Source organism: Oryx dammah, unplaced genomic scaffold (genome assembly GCF_014754425.2).
Source record: "Oryx dammah isolate SB20612 unplaced genomic scaffold, SCBI_Odam_1.1 HiC_scaffold_27, whole genome shotgun sequence".
NCBI lineage: Eukaryota > Metazoa > Chordata > Mammalia > Artiodactyla > Bovidae > Oryx > Oryx dammah.
The window spans coordinates 127,968,431-127,989,257 of NW_024070211.1; the positions used below are offsets into that span (position 1 = coordinate 127,968,431).

The window sequence follows — 20,827 nt, forward strand, 5'->3', positions numbered from 1 at the left end:
CTCTGTTTGTTTTCAAGGCACACCATTCAGTATCACAGTAATCCAAGTCTATGCCCTGACCAGTAATGCTGAAGAAGCTGAACAGTTCTATGAAGACCTACAAGAACTTCTAGAACTAACACTCAAAAAGGATGTTCCTTTCATTACAGGAGACTGGAATGCAAAAGTAGGAAGTTAAGAGATACTTGGAGTAACAGGGAAATTTGGCCTTGGAGTACAAAATGAAGCAGGGCAAAGGCTAACAGAGTTTGTCAGGAGAATGCAATGGTCATGACAAACACCCTCTTTCAACAACACAAGAGAAGACTCTACACATGGATTTCAGCAGAAGGTCAATACCGAAATCAGATTGATTATATTCTTTGCAGCCAAAGATGGAGAAACTCTATACAGTCAGCAAAAACAATACTGGGAGCAGACTGTGGCTCAGATCATGAACTCCTTATTGCCAAATTCAGACTTAAATTGAAGTAGGGTAAACCCTTAGATCATTCATATATGACCTATGTCAAATCCCTTACGATTATACACTGTAAGTGACAAATAGATTTAAGGGGTTAGATCTGATAGAGTGCCTGAAGAACTATGGACAGAGGTTTGTGACACTGTACTGGAGGCAGTGAGCAAGACCATCCCCAAGAAAAAAAAAATGTAAAAAGGTAAAATGGTTGTCTGAGGAGGGCTTATATAGCTGAGTAAAAAGGAGAGGTGAAAGGCAAAGGAGAAAAGGAAAGATATACTCATTTGATTGTAGAGTTTCAAAAAATAGCAAGCACAGATAAGAAAGCCTTCCTCGGTGATCAATGCCAAGAAATAGAGGAAAGAATAGAATGGGAAAGACTAGAGATCTCTTCAAGAAAATTAGAGATACCAAGGGAACTTTTTCTGCAAAGACAGGCAAAATAAAGGACAGAAATGGCACGGACCTAACAAAAGCAGAAGATATTAAGAAGAGGTGGAAAAATACAGGGAAGAACTATACAAAAAAGATCTTTATGACCCAGATAATCATGATGGTGTGATCACTCACCTAGAGCCAGACATCCTGGAATGTGAAGTCAAGTGCGCCTTAGGAAATATCACTATGAACAAAGCTGGTGAAGGTGACAGAATTCCAGTTCAGCTATTTCAAATCCTAAAAAAATGATGCTGTGAAAGTGCTGCTCTGCTGGCAAATTTGGAAAACTCAGCAGTGGCCACAGGACTGAAAAGGGTCAGTTTTCATTCCAGTCCCAAAGAAAGGCAATGCCAAAGAATGTTCAAACTATCACAAAATTGCACTCATCACACATTCTAGCAAATTAGTTTAAAATTCTCCAAGCCAGGCTTCAACAGTACATGAACCGTGAACTTCCAGATGTTCAAACTGGATTTAGAAAAGGCAGAGGAACCAGAGATCAAATTGCCAACGTTGGTTGGATCATAGAAAAAGCAAGAGAGTTCCAGAAAAACATCTACTTCTGCTTTATTGACTATGCCTTTGACTGTGTGGATCACAATAAACTGGAAAATTCTTCAAGAGATGGGAATACCAGACCAGCTCACCTGCCTCCTGAGAAATCGGTATGCATGTTAAGAAGCAACAGTTAGAACTGGACATGGAAGAATAGACTGATTCCAAGTCAGGAAAGGAGTATGTAAAGGCTGTATATTGTCACCCTGCTTATTTAACTTATTTGCAGAGTACATCATGAGAAACGCCAGGCTGGATGAAGCACAAACTGGAATCAAGGTTGCCAGGAGATATATCAACAATCTCAGATGTGCAGATGACACCACCCTTATGGCAGAAACCAAAGATAAACTAGAGTCTCTTGATGAAAGTGAAAGAGGAGAGTGAAAAAGTTGGCTTAAAACTCAACATTCAGAAAACTAAGATCATGGCATCCAGCCCCATCACCTCATGGCAAATAGATGGGGAAACAATGGGAACAGTGACAGATTTTTTTTTTTTTTTGAGGTCCTAAATCACTGCAGATGGTCACTGCAGCCATGAAATTCAAAGATGCTCCTTGGAATCAAAGTTATGACCAACCTAGACAGCATATTAAAAAGCAGAGATGTTACTTTGCACACAAAGGTCCATCTAGTCAAAGCTATAGTTTTTCCAGTAGTCATGTATGGATGTGAGATTTGGACTATAAAGAAAGCTGAACTCTGAAGAATTAATGCTTTTGAACTGTGGTGTTGGAGAAGTCTCTTGAGAGTCCCTTGGACAACAGGAAATCAAAGCAGTCAATCTTAAACGAAATTTGTCCTGAATATTCATTGGAAGGACTGATGCTGAAGCTGAAATTCCAATACTTTGCATCCAAACACCTGATGCGAAAAACTGAGTCAGTGGGAAAAACCATGATTTGGGGCAGGATTGAAGGCAGGAGGAGAAGAGAATGAAAGTGGATGAGATGGTTAGATAGCATCATGGACATGAGTTTGAGTAAACTCTGGGCCTTGGTGATGGACATGGTTCTGCAGTCCATGGTGTCGCAAAGAGTCAGACATGACTGAGCAATTGAACTGAACTGAAGAGGATACTGAATACAGATCCCTGTGCTATACAGTATTTCCTTGTTGTTTATCTGTTCTGTATATGGTAGAAAAATCGGGAATGCTTCATGAGTTTGTGTGTTATCCTTGCATCGTACCATGATAATCATCTCTATATTATTCCAGTTTTAGTATATATACTCAAGGTTAGCACTTGCCTCTAGTTAGTCTCCTGTACATGTCAGGTATTGGAAATGATTTATATGTACAGTGTACAATATAGTCACATCTGATTCTCTGAAAACCCTGTAAGGCTTGTGTTAGGTTTGGGGACATAGATTTGAACTCAGAGGTGTATGATTGTAGAACTCATGCTTTTTTCCTAATCAGTGTTCTTTCTGTTCTTCTCTGCTGCCTCCATTTCTTTAGGAAGCAGCCAAAGCTCCTTGTGTCTTTCAGTTCAGTTCAGTCACTCAGTCGTGTCCGACTCTTTGTGACCCCATGAATCGCAGCATGCCAGGCCTCCCTGTCCGTCACCAACTCCGGGAGTTCACTTAAACTCATGTCCATCAAGTCGATGATGCCATCCAGCCATTTATCTTCCCAGAAATTGCATGGTTTGGAATCCAGGACTTGCACTTTGATTATTAATTTGTTGTGTGACCATAGACCAAGGAAGTAGATGCTGTTCCTCAGTCTGCACATTTATTAGATGGACCTATTTTACTATAGCAGGGGTCCATTTATCATGCAACCAGTATTTAAAAGACTAACGGATACTGGACACTGTTTTAGGTTCTGAAGATTAAAAAGAACAGAAAAGGACAGACAACACCCATAGAACTACAGAGCTTATATTATGGTGATTATGGCAATTGAGGCTAAAAATAAACAAGTAAAACAAAATCAAATAGTGATTAGTGCCAGAAAGCAAATAGAATAGGGCGACAAGAATGGATGGAATAGATACGGGTGAAGATATCCATGGATGTGGTCATTGTGGTCTGTCTCCTTCAGAAAGTGACATTTAAGTGGAGACCTGTAAATGAAGCAGACCTCAGCTATGAATACATTTGGAGGCTCAGATTTCTGGGCAGTGAAACACTCAGGGGAGAAATCCTAATGCCAGAAGAGCCCTTTTTGTTGGAGGACCACTGAGTCCAGTGTGGCTGGTGGGAAGAGAGTGGGAGGAGGTGAGATGGAGCTTGACAGGTCCAGATTATGGAGTCACAGTCAGTGGTATAGACTGTTTCTCAAATGCTAGCTTGCAGATACTCCACAGAAATTCACGATGATGGTCTCATGTCTTTGATACCTTTGACATCTTAGATACTTCTTCCAACGTCTTTGCCATTTTTCACATCTTTGGGAAAACCCTTCCTTAGGAGTAATTTCCCAGAATAGAAACCAGAATCTTGCTTCCTGATCCTCTTGTGCATCAAGGACTTGTATGACCAAGGCTCTGTTGATCAGAGGTGCAGAGATAAGTCTTCCAATCAGACATTAATGACAAGAAACAGGCACCGTAGAATTCATTCTGGCATTGATAATGGCTGATACATTTCATCTACAGGGCCTGCCATACAGAGTTTCTAATATAGTATCTGGTGCACAGATCCTGTTAGCAAAAAGACTTGAGTGAGAATGCCTGGTGCTGGCGGCAGTGCTGAGCACACAGCACTGTGTGTTTTTCGGTCTGGGGCCGGTTTGATGCTCTTATTTCAGTGCTGTTTCTGACTGCATAGCTTAGTTCTTTGGCCATTATGGAGTTTCTGTGAGTCTGTAATCACCTTCCATAAATTTCTTTTTACTTAAATTTACTAGGATGCATTTCTGTTTGCAGTTCAGAGCCCTGTGCCAGTGACCCCAACTTGAAATAACAGTCAGAGAAATTTACTACCTGTATCTGAGAAGAATTAAGATCTAGAGATTCATTTCAGCTTTAACTTCTTGGGCAAATTAGTGGCCACATGTTACCTGAACATTGCTTATTTCAAATTTCATTTTTCATATTTTTATTTGTAAAATTAGTATTTGTAAATGTATTCCAGTAATGAAAGCCTACTTTATTCTTTGCAGACATTAATGGAAAGAAAGACTAATTATTCAGGTTTTTTTTTTCCTGGAAACTTCTTTATTGACCTCCCTTAACTTAAAGAGCAGGATGTTCAAAGATGCTACTTTCCCATTACACTTAAAGATCCCTCCAGGCTCCCAGATACATCATTGATGAGGTATACATTATCTTGGACAACTCACTAAGAGCATCCCTTCCCCCTTATTGGTAAAGATAAATAATTATTCAATTATTAACCACAATCTTAAACGTATACGCATTTTAAGAAAAAATTTTTGGTGTCTGTTTAGTCGTCATTATTTCAGTAATACATGAAACCAGTCTTTTATGAGGTCTCCTGTGTTGTATCTGAGAAAGGGCTTCTGAAATTTAAGTGATTCTTAATAGCTGTGCAGAAGAAAGGTGAAAATATGTTTATAATTACCACACCCCCATCTGTTCAGTAATTGTGTCAGGCTATTCTTGGAAGGGTTGTAGTTTCTTCTCTAAAACGGATTTCCATTTTTCTGCCACTCTGGCTGTCTCTCCACTCTGTGTTGAAGTTCTGAATCTTTACTAACTCATGCCACTTTTGTTTTTTAGGATGTATTCTTTTATTTGTAGCTAAATTTGTTTTCTTTTTCATTGACATGTCAATTGGATGCAGTGTTCATCACGATGATTGTACTAGTGAATAAAATCGCATCTCCAATATCTCAGTAGGTGAAAATGATGATTATTTCTTGGAAATATTTCACATATTGTTTACCTTAATGGGAAATGCTCATTGCTACAAATAGGACGGAAAGACATATCCAGTTTTCTTGTTTAAAGGCCTTATCTCCCATGATACCAGGATACATATTTAAGAGTACTTACTTTGATTGTCAATTGATAAGCATATTTTTGATTCAGTGTCTTTATGGGAGATTTAATCACTAGGCTTATACATATTTAGGTTTTGCCTTTGCTGAGGAACTTTTAGAAACGTCTTGCCTTGTTCATGCTTTGCTGGTAAGTTTTTGGTGAATACGTTTATGGTCACCTGAATGTTATTATCTAGAGATATTCTCTTTATGGATTTAGAGACACAATGCCTAGGGTGGAAAATTTTCATTCTGGAATATATTTTCTGGTTGTCATTATTCTTCCTTTTGTCTTAATATATACATGGTACACATTTTAAATTATGCATTACAGCTGGAGACGTGTGCTTGTTGTCTCATCAGGAAGATGTTGAGAAATTGAAAGGAAATCTTTTAAATTGCTAGATGCTGGGAATATGATAGTTTATTATTTTATTATGTTACTTTATATATGTTTGATTTTTTCTTTTAATAAAACATTAAAAAGAAGACATTATATCTTAGACTAGTATAACCCTATGACTTAGGCAATTCACCAGGCTTCACTGAGCTTCAGTATCCTAAACAAAGAAAATACATAAAGAAATAAATGCTCCATTTATAGGATTAGGATTTTGTCATGGAATGAATGCTCTAGTGTTCCAGTGTGGATTGTATTCTGAAATACTATTCACATGTTGAGTATTAATTATAGAAGGATTTTGTGCAAGTGTCACTTAACATTGATTAACCTAAAAAGAACTGGACAGAGATTTGTATAATTATGTTTTGTATTAGAATAACATAAGGTCATATAAGCCAGAAGAGGGCATGGGTTGCCTTTAGAAGGTGGCCATTTAGGAAATGGTGGAACACAAGTAAGCATAACTTGGGGTGAGAAACTTTATTTTTTTGTATTCGTTCAATAAATGGTGATCCTAGTTAAAAATAGATAACTTTTTAAATTGGAGATTTCTTAATATTATTTCTTATTATTATACTAAGATATTAATATATAAAGATATATTAAGATATATATAATATATATAGATATATATTGATATTGAGATATATTAATCTTATTATTATCTTAATAATATTTCTTATTATTATCTTAATATTAACTTTCTTAAATTAATATCATGGTTAAAGTTTCATGGTTGAGGGTCTTCAAAATTAGAGCATCTGTCACTGTAGGTGAACAGGCTAGCTTCACAGGGAGTCTCATGAGAATTTATATCTGCTCTAAAAGATTGAATTTGAAATAATCCATTATGAACATTTATCCAGTTAATAACAAACAATATTTATTCAAAGTTTACTATATGCTTGGAAATGTGCACAATTCTCAACATAAATTATTGTATTTTTCTCATTGCCACATAAGAAAAAATGCTATTATCTTTTGTTATACAAATGAGGCAGGTCAGAGGTTCAATATCTTGCCCAAGTTCATGTAAACACAAAAATGATAGAATTAAGACTAGAACTTGAGGTTAAATGACCTCAGATGAGGCTCAGAGGTTAAATATCTTGCCCAAGTTCATATAAACACAAAAATGATAGAATTAAGACTAGAACTTGCCATTCTAACTATAGAATGTATGGTCTTTACTATATTATATTGATCCTTCATAACAGTTATTTTAAGCCTAGGCTTTTTTCTAAACTTTTTTTTTTTCTGCCTCTTTTTGCGTGCTTCTTTATTCAATCATATAAGCAAGCATACATCAATATTTTACTATAATGGTCCAGAAAGTCTGTTTTTGAAGTGGAGAGAATTCAAATGAAAATGTATAAATGCATATAGGTAATCATACTGTATTAATTTCCCTAGGACTACCATAACAAATTGGGCTTCCCCAGTGGCTCAGCGGGTAAAGAATCCACCGGCAACGCAGGAGACTCAGGAGACATCGGTTCATCCCTGGGTCGGGAAGATCCTGGGAGGAGGAAACAGAGGAAACTAGGCTATGGTTGAAAGGGTCGCAAAGAGCTGGACAGGACTGAATGACTAGGAACGCACTCTCTGTTAACTCTATTAGTCACTCAGTCATGTCTGACTCATTGAGGCCCCATGGAACGTAGTCCACCAAGTTTGTTTGTCCATGGAATTCTCTAGGCAAGAATACTGGAGAGGGTAGCCATTCCCTTCACCAGGGGGTCTTCCTGACCTAGGGATTGAACTAGGGTTTCCTGTATTGCAGTGGGTTCTTTACCATCTGAGCCACCAGGGAAGCCCAAATTAGTAGACTACACTTATTAGAGCAGTTTTGGTGGTGGTAGTGATTAAGTCCCTAAGTTGTGTCCTACCCTTCTGACCCTATGGACTGTGGCCTGCCAGGCTCCTCTGCCCATGGGACTCCCAGGCAAGAATACTGGAGTGGGTTGCCATTTCCTTCTCCAGGGGATCTTCCCCACCCAGGGATCAAGACCAAGTCTCCTGCATTGCAGGTGGAATCTTTACCAAGAGAGCCACCAAGGAAGCCTGATCTGGTAGCACCACCTGGGAACCCACAAGCATGCACACACCATAACAAATATTGCAAACTTGGTGTCTTAAAACAAGAGAAATATTTTTTCTCACATTTCTGGAGGCCAAAGAAGTCCAAAAGCAATGTGTTGGCCAGGTTGATTCCTTCTGGACCTCTGAGAGAAAATCAGTTAATGGTTTTCCCTTAGCTTCTGGTGAGAGCTGGCAATCCTTAGCATTCTTTGGCTTGTAGCTTCATAACTCCAGCCTTGGCCTCTGTCTTTGCATGGCATTTCCTTTGTCTTTCTACGTCTCAGATTTTCCTCTTTTATACAGACACTGGTCTTTGGCTGTAGAGCCCACCCCAAATTCAAAGTGATCTCATCTTAGATTTTTAACTGAATTAATTACCATCTGCCAGTGAAAGTTGCTCTGTCATGTCTGACTCTTTGTGACACTATGGACTGTAGCCTGCCAGGCACCTCTGTCCATGGAATTGTCCAGGCCAGAATACTGGAGTGGGTAGCTGTTCCCTTCTCCAGAGGATTTTCCCAACCCAGGGATCAAACCCCGGTCTCCCACGTTGTGGGCAGATTTTTTACCAGCTGAGCCACCAGGGAAGCCCGAGTACTGGAGTCGGTAGCCTATCCCTTCTCCAAGGGATCTTACCGACCCTGGAATTGAACTGGGGTCTCCTGCGTTACAGGTAGATTCTTTACCATCTGCCAAGACCCTATTAACAAATGAATTTACATTCACAGGTACCAAAGATTAGAATTTGGACATATCTTTTGGGGGGGGCCACTATTTGTCCCACTACTTATTTCGAACATTTGTTTTAAAGAATTAGGTAAAACAGTACAATGAAAACTTTGGTTTCAGACCATCTCAATTCTTGGATTGCTAAGCTGTAAGTGAGGCCTGGCGTGCTGCAATTCATGGGGTCGCAAAGAGTCGGACACGACTGAGCGACTGAACTGAACTGAACTGAAGTGTATTTTAATAGAAGGATGCTATTTTATGTACATTATCTCAATGCCAGAGATATTCCCCAAAGATTTTAGACTTAAATTTTGTTTCCTTTCTGCTGTCTCACTAGTGAAACATATATGCAAATTGTCATTTTCAGTTATTTCCTGAAAATTTGATATTTGAAATTATTTTTAAGGGACACTAAATGATAAAAATATATATTTCAATGAGGGCTCCTGATTCTTATCTTGAAGCACTTATTAACATGACACAGAATGTTAGAACTAGATTTAGTGAAGAGATATTGAATTAAAAAAATTGAACTGACAAAGATATGTAAATAACATTTGACGATTGACCAAAATTTGGGTCATATAAAGGAGAAAAAGCCAACTAAGCATCAAGAAATCTGGATTATATTCTCAGCATTTTACAAGCTGTCTACCTCTGCAGAGTGGAACAGAAAAACAAATGAACAAACAAACTAACCAAAAAAAAAGAACAAAAAACCCTTTTAAAGAACAAGAGGAATGTGGAGATAATCACAGCAGGCAGATTGCTAAGAGCTTTGGAGAGGATGATTCATGAAGAAATGTGGAAATCAAAATTTGAGCAAAGTTCTGAAGATAAAAAAGGGGGAAAACCAAAGATGATAGGTGATCCATATATATTTAGCCCATTCAATGTGTATTTTTTATGCAAACTTAGAAATGTTTGATTTGCTCTTAATGTGTTTAATGCCATATTAGGGAGGAGATGCTAAGTGAGCAATGACTAGGTATATTGCTGATAAAGTATTAGTGAAAGATGGTTAAAGTAGCATAATTACAAAAAAAATGCATGTCTACTTAAGCTATCTTGTTTTAATATAAAGCTTATACAAATTTATTTATTTGCCAAACTATTCAGGTAAGTCAAGGTGTTTCCTTTGAGTGTGAGGCGGCTGATTGGAGTTCTACAAAGACTTTCTTATGTGTAAAGAATACCCATGACAGATCATCCCAATGATCACTTCATCAAGTGGGAGAGACAACTTAGGGAAATCTGCATACATTCAAGTTCCTTCTAAAATGTAATAGTTTCATCTGAATCTTGCCTACATCTGATGTGACATGAGAGTGAATACCTGACAAAATTGTGGCCTTTTCTGCTATACAATGACGTGAATCAGCTATATGTATACATATATCCCCTCCCTCTTGAACCTCCCTTCCACCTCTCCCCAGCCTCCATCCCACCCATCTAGGTCATCATATATCTCTTAGCTGAGCTCCCTGTGCTATACAGCAGGTTCCCACTAGCTATCTGTTTCATTCATGGTAGTGTATAGATATCAATCCCCATCTCCTAATTCATCCCACTCCCACTTCCTCCACCCCATGTCTACATGTCTGTTCTTTATGTCTGTGTCTCTATTCTTGTCCTGCAAATAGGTTTCTCTATACCATAGTTCTAGGTTCCATATATACATATCTATATACATTAGCTAAGATAAACTGGTGCTCAGTCATGTCTGACTCTTTCCGACCCCATGGACTATACAGTCCATAGAATTCTCCAGGTCAGAATACTGGAGTGGGTAGCCGTTCCCTTCTCCAGGAGATCTTCCCAACCCAGGGATTGAATCCAGGTCTCCCTCACTGCAGGCAGATTCTTTACCATCTGAGCCACTTAGGGAAGCCCAATATATACATTACTATATATTTGTTTTCTCTTTCTGACTTAGTTCACTCAGTACAGCAGAAACTAACACAACATTGTAAGGCAACTATACCCCGATTTATAAAAGAGAAGGAAGAATGAGGAGTAGATGCTTGATAGGCAGTCAACAATTTCCATCACAATAAGCATGCAGCAGGATTGGTGGGAAGAGAACTGCTGAAATACACATGGGGTGAAGTCTAGTGGCTGTAAGTGTCAACTGAGCCAAGGGCACAGTCAGTGTGGTTTACACGTTAATGGAGAATTTCAGTGAGTTTGCTGGGTGGTGAACTAGTTAAGTGAAACTGTTTTGAGAACCTTTACTCCTCTAATTGAGCTTTAAAAGTACTACAAAGGCTCACACAAAATTTAGGGGGAAAGGATTTACAGAGCAAACTAGATTTGAGCTAACTTGCAAGGACAAGATAGTAGAAGGATTCATGATAACGTGAGTGTTTGTTTTCTGGGGTTGAAAAAACTATCAGTTCCTGGCATTTGTGTCACAGGCTGAGAGATAAGGGGAGAGAAATTTACAGCATTGATTTCAGGTCCTGAGAGAGCACTTCTGTGAGGACTGGCTCACCCAGTGGTGTAGCTGTGTTGTTCTCAGGTGGTCTTTTCCTGGGTGGCCATTGTCCTCTCACTTGAACGTGGTAAGTAAGACACAAATGTAAATATGACAGTCTTGGATAGTTTAATGCTGTGCTTATTGCACGGTAGCACCTGTATACATATACACACATAGACACATTTAGCTTAATATCAGTTTATTTGAACAGATATGTTTTTGCAAAATAAGGTTAAATACGTTAAATAGTATGACTTTATTATTATAAGAAACAAGTAGGATCTTATTTTCATTAATAATTTTGCCAAAATTCTGAGCAATGCTTATAAATATCAGTATTCTTAAAAACTTCAGATTATGTACTTTAGAGGCTCTGCCAAAAATACCCTTTTGCTTACTAAGTGTGGTTTTGAAAACTTTTCCTTTTGGGTTCCTGACCTGTTCGGAGTGCTATGAAACAGATGTACCTCCTCCCCCCATTCAGTTATGCAAGACTGTTTTCTTAAATCGTTAGCATCACACCACTCTTCTAAGTGGTTTGCACTATCTGCCAGTTGCCCCTGCTGTCAAAACAGAACACTGTAAAGTGGTTTTCAAGATCCTTTTTTCATTTTGCCCATTTTTTTTTTTTAATTTTCAAATCCCTCTAAGAAGCTTCACTCTACCTCAACTAACTTGTTTGATGCCATGGAGACAGTGAGAGAGAACTTATCTCAGGGGACAAGAACCAGGGTAGAATGGTGAAGAGCCATGGAATTGCTGTGGTTTCAACAGTATGTGGGAAATAAAATAATGCAAATATTGTGTGTAGACCACTCTTTCAAAAGGTTAACTGTAAATGGAAAGAGATAGAGATTTTATTTAAGATGAAAGAGCTGTGACTGTATCTGTAAAGCCAGTGAAAGAAGGTAGACATTATAGAAGATGTGAGGAACTTGATATATAGTGGTCCTGGTCACTCTTCCTGAAACAGAATTTCCCCTCAGTTTTTTATACCCTTGTTAATAGCAATAACTTGAATATATTGAATGTGTCACTCTGTCAGATGTTAGAGGAAAATAACTATGAAGTTCTTATTCTTGCTTTTGGAATTTACAGTCATAGCGTATGGTGTAAGATTAGGGATCATTCCTTCTTCGAGAGTGTTCTTTATTAGGGTTTTAATGTGGCTTTTTTTTTTTTTTTCCTGAGAGTCATGATTTAATACACCTATCGGAATCACATGAAGCGGAACTTATTTTTAACCTTGGCCTCAAGAACAGAAATAACCCCTGTTTTATAGGCTCTAGTCCTAGTAGTGGTTTATCAGACTTCCATTGTTCAAGATGATAATAATATTTAAGAAGGGTTGATATGATATCCAGCTAAATTCATGTAATGATCAATTGTGTTATAATAGGATGGTTGGCTTGAGCCCAGAAAGAACTTTCAAAGGCAATGCAGAAATCTCCAGGTTAATGAGACTTCCCGATGAGTCAATTAATGCCTCCAAATGTTTATCACAGTAGTCATTTAGTGGCTGCTACTAGTTTCAAATGTACACAAAATTCTAATGAAGACTAATAACAGAGTCTTAAACGAACAAACAAAAAAAAAAAAAACAGGAACAAATGAGAAAAGGCTTGTAGGTATTTTTGGAAATAGCCTTCATAATCTATAGTGAGTATTTGATAAATCACAGTATTAAAGAGTGTTTTCCATTTGTGGAGTGCCTTGTTTTTTATAGTTTATAAAACACTATAATCAGTATTATTGCTTTTCACTACCAGGTGAGCCACAGATAGAGGAGGTGTTACTATTATATTAGTATTTTACAGATTAGGAAATTGAGGCTCATCAATGTCAATAATAAAAGCTGACATGTTGAAGGCTTGTTATGTACCAGACATGGGGTTTGGAAATTTACAGGTAGTTTTATCTTTAACACTATCCTGTGCTATAAAGGTTATGACTTGGATTTTGTGGTTGATAAAATTGAGAAGTGGTTAAATAACTTATCCCAGGATATATGACTGGTAAATTAGTCATGACTTGAACCGAGGTGGACTGACCCAAGGACAGTTGGAAACTTTGAGTAATGCACTGCTTCTTTAAGCTCTTTACACATGAGTTTTCTTTCTTCTCTCTGGCTCTTATAACCTCTAATTATAGCAAACTGTCAAAAACAATTCATGACATAATACAGTTCTCTAAATACTCTCAAAAAAGTCAGTGGACTAAATATATTCGTACTTTCAGTTGGCACATATGTTATTTTGGTGTCCACACAGGGACTGGTTCTTCTCTCAGGGTTTTTGTTTTTCATATTGGAGAATTAAAAGAGATACTATCTAATGAAGTGAATATTGGAACTTATCAACTGGAGTCAGTATATATTTTTCCCTTGGAAATATTCTGTATTTTATACCAAAAGAAATAAAATTCACTGTAGAAGTGATTTATCATGAAATGTTTGAGAAACACATGATAAATTATGTAGCACTTGACAAGCTCATTCTTAAAGATACTTAACTTAATGAAACTTTTAATTGTATATATCAATATTATATAATTATTTCTACGATATTATTTTCAAATATATCTGAGAAAAATGCTAAACATATTGCTGTGTAATAATCTGGTTTTAATAGTTAACAGGTCATCTCTATCATGGGGGGTTCCTCGGTGGCTCAGTGGTAAAGAATCCTGCAATACAGGAGACACTGGAATCACAGGTTTGACCCCTGGGTTAGGAAGATCTCTTAGAGGATGGCATAGCAACCCACTCTAGTGTTCTTGACTAGAGAATCCCATGGGCAGAGGAGCCTGGTGGGCTACAGTCCATAGGGTTGCAAAGATTTGGATACGACTGAAGCGACTGAGCATCCCCGTCATGCCAGGAGGTTATCTGGTCAGATGTGTAACTGTTGACTGGGACATTAGCTCATGTACTGCTTTGACCAACAACCTCCACTGGGACATGTAGTGCATTCAGCTGTTGCTGGAATACGCTGTGAATCTTGCCTTATGATTTGAATGTAGTATTATGTTGATGTTACTCAAAGGTTAATGTAGGGTAAACATCCATTTGTATGAACGAAAGCTCTTATTCTTTAGAGACGGGAAAGTTTTAGATAGAAGTTTAGCCTTAAATTGGTTTTCCAGTCATATCTGAAACAAGCAAGGAGAATATCAACAGAATACTTAAAAGTGAAAATGAGGAGATATATGTGTATATATTTAATTTTATTTTGGAAATAAATTATGATGTCAGAATTCAGTTCAGTTCAGTCGCTCAGTTGTGTCCAACTCTTTGTGACCCCATGAACCACAGCACACCAGGCTTCCCTGTCCATCACCAACTGTCTGAGTCTACCCAAACCCATGTCCATTGAGTCAGTAATGCCATCCAACCATCTCATCCTCTGCCATCCACTTTTCTACCTGCCCTCAATCTTTCCCAGCATCAGGGCCTTTTCAAATGAGTCAGCTCTTTGTATCAGGTGGCCAAAGTATTGGAGTTTCAGCTTTAGCATCAGTCCTTCCAATGAACACCCAGGGCTGATGTCCTTTAGGATGGACTGGTTGGATCTCCGTGCAGTTCAAGGGACTCTCAAGAGTCTTCTCCAACACCACAGTTCAAAAGCATCAATTCTTTGGCGCTCAACTTTCTTCACAGTGCAACTCTCACATCCATACATGACTACTGGAAAAACCATATCCTTGACTAGATGGACCTTTGTGGACAAAATAATGTCTCTGCTTTTTAATATGTTGTCACAAGAGTTCCAAAACTAGTGAGAGTTTCCACGTATCCAACCCCCAGCTTGCCCTCTGGTAACATCTTATATAACTATACTATGCTATCTTAATTTAATAAAAAATTGAAAAGAAGAGTGGCTTGAATATCAACCAGTTTTGAAATTTAATACATTGAAATTTAATACCTTTTTCTCAATAGTAGATGAAAATTACTGAAACTTTCTGATACAACAAATATCTGTGTTTGTTTTTTTTTTTAATTTAAATGGACTTTTAAAAATATTTATTTATTTATTTGGTGGTGCTGAGTGTTGCTCTGCACCGGCTTTCTCTAGTTGTCGTGAGCAGTGTGCTTGCAGTGTGGTGCTTTTCATTGCTGTGGCTTCTCTTGTTCAGGAACACAGGCTCTAGGTGTGTGGGCTTCAGTATTTGTGGTACATGGGCTTAGATTGTTCCATGTGGAATCTTCAAGACCAGGGATCAAATCCATGTCCCCAGCATTGGCAGGTGGATTCCCATCACTGTGCCACCAGGGAAGCCCTTGTTTATGTTTTATCTTAAAAAAAAAAAAAAAAATTGAAGAAGGCAAAGTTTTTTTTTTTTTTAAACTTTCACTTTTCAAAGAAACAAAGTCTCTACAAGTGCATCCTTCTAATGTGCCACAATCTGTTTATGCATTTTCCACTGACAGACATTTAGGTTGCTTCTGTTTTTTATTTTGAATAACAGTTCTGAGAACTTTTGTGTATAATTGTTATGTTTTCAATTCTCTTGGGTATAAACCTCAGAGTAGCATTACTGGATTATATGGTAACTCTGTGTTTAATATTTTGAGGATCTGCCAAACTGTTTCCCAAAGTGGCCATACTATTATATAATCTCACCTGCCATGTTTGAAGTTTCCAATTTCACCTCATTGTTGCCAGCAAGTCTTAATGTCTACCTTTTGGACATGGAACAACAGACTGGTTCCAAATAGGAAAAGGAATACGTCAAGGCTGTATATTGTCACCCTGCTTATTTAACTCATATGCAGAGGACATCATGAGAAACGCTGGGCTGGAAGAAGCACAAGGTGGAATAAAGATTGCCAGGAGAAATATCAATAACCTCAGATATGCAGATGACACCACCCTATGGCAGAAAGTGAAGAAGAACTAAACAGCCTCTTGATGAAAGTGAAAGAGGAGAGTGAAAAAGTTGGCTTAAAGCTCAACATTCAGAAAACGAAGATCATGGCATCTGGTCCCATCACTTCATGGGAAATAGATGGGGAAACTAGAAATAGTGTCAGACTTTATTTTTTTGGGCTCCAAAATCACTGCAGATGGTGACTGCAGCCATGAAATTAAAAGACGCTTACTCCTTGGAAGGAAATTTGTGAGCAACGTAGATAGCATATTGAAAAGCAGACACATTACTTTGCCAACAAAGGTCCGCCTAGTCAAGGCTATGGTTTTTCCAGTGGTCATGTATGGATATGAGAGTTGGACTGTGAAGAAAGCTGAGTGCCAAAGAATTGATACTTTTGAACTGTGATGTTGGGGAAGACTCTTGAGAGTCCCTTGGACTGCAAGGATATCCAACCAGTCCATTCTGAAGGAGATCAGTCCTGGGATTTCTTTGGAAGGAATGATGCTAAAGCTGAAACTCCAGTACTTTGGCCACCTCATGCAAAGAGTTGACTCATTGGAAAAGACTCTGATGCTGGGAGTGACTGGGGGCAAGAGGAGAAGGGGACGACAAAGGATGAGATGGCTGGATGGCATCACCAACTCGATGGTCGTGAGTTTGAGTGAACTCCGGGAGTTGGTGATGGACAGGGAGGCCTGGCGTGCTGCGATTCATGGGGTCACAAAGAGTCGGACACGACTGAGCGACTGAGCTGACTGACTGATCTTGTTGATTTTAGCCACATTAACGACCATGAATGGTATCTCTTTGTAGCTATAATTTTCATTTCTCTGATGACTAATAACATTGAACATCTTTTCAAATGTTTAGTGGTCATCTGTTTATCTTCTCTGGAGAAGTGTCAGTTCAGATCCTTTGCTCAGTTTTTCATTTGGCTTCTTTTTTAATGTTGAGCTATTCTCTTATCAGAAGTATGATTTGCAAATACTTTTTGCCATTCTGTGGGTCATCTTGACTTTCTTGATATTGGCCTTGTATACTGTATAATGTTGTGCTCCAGTTTTATTCTTTTACCAGTTGTACTTGCACCACTTATTGAAAAAAACTATTTGTTTCTTTTTTATTTGGATTGTCAACGTTGCAGAAAAGCAATTTACTATAAATGAAGGGTTTATTTTTGTATCCTCAATTCTATTCCATTGATCTATATGTCTGCCTTATGTCAGTACTGCACTGTTTTAATTACTAGAGCTTTGTAATAAATTTTAAAGTTGGGGAAACCAAGTTGCACAACTTTCTTTTCTCTTTCAAGATTGTTTTGGCTATTCTGGGTTCTTGTACATCTATAAGAACTTTGGCATCAGCTTATCAATTTAGCAAAAAAAAAAAAAAAGAGAGAGAGAGGGCTTACATTAAAACTATAGAGAAATTGTCATTTTTAACTACATTAAATCTTTCAGTCTATGAATGTGGAATATCTTTCTATTAGTTGGAAATTCTTTAATTTCTTTCACTAATGTTTTGTAGTTTTCATTGTAACATCTTCTACTTCTTTTGTTAAATTTACCCTATACCAATCTTTTTTGCTGTTATTAAAAATAGAAAAATTTTCCCTCAATTTCATTTTTCAAGTTGTTCATTGCTAATGTACAGAAATAGAATTGATTTTTGTATATTTATTTTACTGAACTTGTTTATTAGTTTTCAAAAGTTTTTGGTGGTTTCTGCTGAATTTTCTATATATTGTATTTTTTCTTCTGTGAATAGAGTTATGGTTCTTCTTTTCTATATCATTCTGCTCAGTTCACTCTGTCAAAATACAGTATGCCTTAAACAGCAGACATTTATTCTTCACAGTTCTGGAGGCAGGGAAATACAAGATCAATTCAATGTATGGAGAGGGCTCTCTTCCTAACTTGCATATGGCTGCCTTTTTACTGGAGCTTCACATGGTGGAGAGAGATCTGATCTCTTCTGATAATGATGCTAGTCTCTTTATGGGATCACCACCCTCATGACTTTTTCTAAATCCTAATTATCTTCCACCTTCTAATATTATCACATTGTGGGGTTAGGGCTGCAACATGTGAATTTTGTGGGTGATGGAGATGGACACAAGCATTCAGTTCATAACACTTTCAAGTCTGGAGGCCTTTTATTTCTTTTTCTTAACTAATTTTGAAAATTTGATTTTTATAACACAATAAAATTTAAGTGTAACAGGTTTTTAAAAAGGCAGTATATTCATTTGGTCATCTCTTTTGACCCATATTTTCAGTGCAGTGATGGATGAACCTGGAAAGCAGATTGTCTTCATTTTTCTGGTACAGTTGTCAGCAAAAATTTATTGAATGTAACATTATTTACAGGAATGTAGTAGGAATTGTGAACGTTACGGGGAAAAAAATGAGATCTGTCCACAAACTTAATTTTATAGAGAAGCCAAGTTTCAACATGCTTGAAATATCTCCAAAGAAAGTGCAATACCAAATACAAATTCAATGGATTGTAGAAAAACTAAACTGTTCCTGTACACCGAGGTATTAATAAATAACAAAAATGTGGAAATGGCAGAACACAATCTCATTCTTTTAAAGAATGGATGGAATTTGGCAATGAAGGTGAATAAACCAGAAATTATTTTGTATAGAAACTGACATGAATAACGTAAGCATGTAGGAACTTTTTTAAACTTTATTGAAATCTAAAACAAGAAAAAAATCATACAGATGAATAAATGTAGTTTGAGGAAGACTGAAAAAAAAGACTAATAATATATAGTTTGTAGTAAGATGGATATAAAGAGGATAATTTTAAGAAAAATTGGAAAGAAGAGTGGTAAGAGAACTTCAGGGGAACAAATAACTCTTGGTGAAAGATTGATCATGGCAGAATAAAAGGGAAGGAATGAAAGGTTGTTGCTGTATCATTCAAAGACGCCGGGATTCTTGGCCTCCGGAGGAGAATCTGGGGCCAGAGACGAGGCTTGATCGCTCAGACGTTTTGTGTAATTAAGTTTTATTAAAGTATAAAGGATATAGAGAAAGCTTCTGACATAGACATCAGAAGAGTGTAGAAAGAGTACCCACTTGCTAGTGGTAGCAATGGAGTTATATACTCTCCAATGAATCTAAAGAATGGCTGGAGGTTGTAAAGACTTCACCAGACCTACTCCCATAATTTACATTTTAAGATAACAGAATTAGTCAGAAGGTTTAATCCAGAGACTGTCCTCAGGCAGGATACATTATTATTATATAATCCTTGTAAAGACCAGACATACTCCCATTATTTATATTTTAAAATAACAGGATTAGCCAGAAGGTTTAATCCAGAGACTGTCCTCAGGCATGATGCATTATTGTTATATAATCCTAAGGAATGTAGAGGTTCAGACCCCTCTCTCTTGGGGACCCCTGGACTTCTTATCAACCTGCCTAGGAAATGACTTTCTCAGTAATGGTGAAAACAACTAATACTGCCAAGATGAAATATGAGAAGAGGGTCTATGAATTGCTCCAAGCCCCAAAGCTATGAATGCCAGAACTTGGACTTAAACGTTCTGACCACAACCGTGCTGCATTTCAGGAGTAACTATGGAGGACTGTGGACTTTATTACACTCCCTAAATCTCCACAAGCATGCTATTTATCCCACTGATGTTTCCCAATAGAGTGTTTTAAATTATATATATATATATTAAATTATATATATATATGTATATATATATATATATATATTTATTCAGTTCAGTTCAGTCGCTCAGTCGTGTCCGACTCTTTGCGACCCCATGAATCGCAGCACACCAGGCCTCCCTGTCCATCACCATCTCCCGGAGTTCACTCAGACTCACATCCATCGAGTCCATGATGCCATCCAGCCATCTCATCGTTGGTCATCCCCTTCTCCTCCTGCCCCCCAATCCCTCCCAGCATCAGAGTCTTTTCCAATGAGTCAACTCTTCGCATGAGGTGGCCAAAGTACTGGAGCTTCAGCTTTAGCATCATTCCTTCCAAAGCAATCCCAGGGCTGATCTCCTTCAGAATGGACTGGTTGGATCTCCTTGCAGTCCAAGGGACTCTCAAGAGTCTTCTCCAACACCACAGTTCAAAAGCATCAATTCTTCAGTGCTCAGCCTTCTTCACAGTCCAACTCTCACATCCATACATGACTACTGGAAAAACCGTAGCCTTGACTAGACAGACCTTAGTTGGCAAAGTAATGTCTCTGCTTTTGAATATACTATCTATGTTGGTCATAACTTTCCTTCTAAGGAGTAAGAGTCTTTTAATTTCATGGCTGCAGTCACCATCTGCAGTGATTTTGGATAATTTACTGAAGTGTACTTTATAATACAATAAAGGACAGAGATGGTATTTACCAAACAGAATCAGAAGATATCAAGAAGATGTAGGAAGAATACACAGAAGAACTATACAAAAAAGATCTTCATGACCCAGATAACCACAATAGTGTGATCATTCACCTACAGCCAGATGTCCTGGAATGTGAAGCCAAGTAAGCCTTAGGAAGCATGACTATGAACAAAGCTAGTGGAGGTGACAGAATTCCAGTTGAGCTATTTCAAAACCTAAAAGATGATGCTGTGAAAGTGCTGCACTCAATATGCCAGCAAATTTGGAAAACTCAGCAGTGGCCACAAGACTGGAAAAGATCAGTTTTCATTCCAATCCCAAAGAAAAGAAATGCCAAAGAATGCTCAAACTATTGGACAATTGTACTCATCTCACATGCTAGCAAAGTTATTGCTCAAAATTCTCCAAGACAGGCTTCAACCCTACGTGAACTATGAAATTCCAGATGTTCAAGGTGGATTTAGAAAAGGCAAA

The 20,827-nt window shown here is 37.7% G+C and overlaps 1 protein-coding gene and 1 non-coding gene across 5 annotated transcripts in view; one reads left to right on the forward strand and one right to left on the reverse strand.

Annotated features, from left to right (window-relative positions):
- The window catches only part of GULP1 (GULP PTB domain containing engulfment adaptor 1), a 334,314-nt gene that overhangs the window by 62,617 nt on the left and 250,870 nt on the right, over positions 1–20,827 (forward strand). The window lies entirely within an intron of this gene.
- Positions 2,598–2,701, reverse strand: LOC120855186. Its single transcript, XR_005719162.1, has one exon. It is a non-coding gene; the product is annotated as a U6 spliceosomal RNA (small nuclear RNA).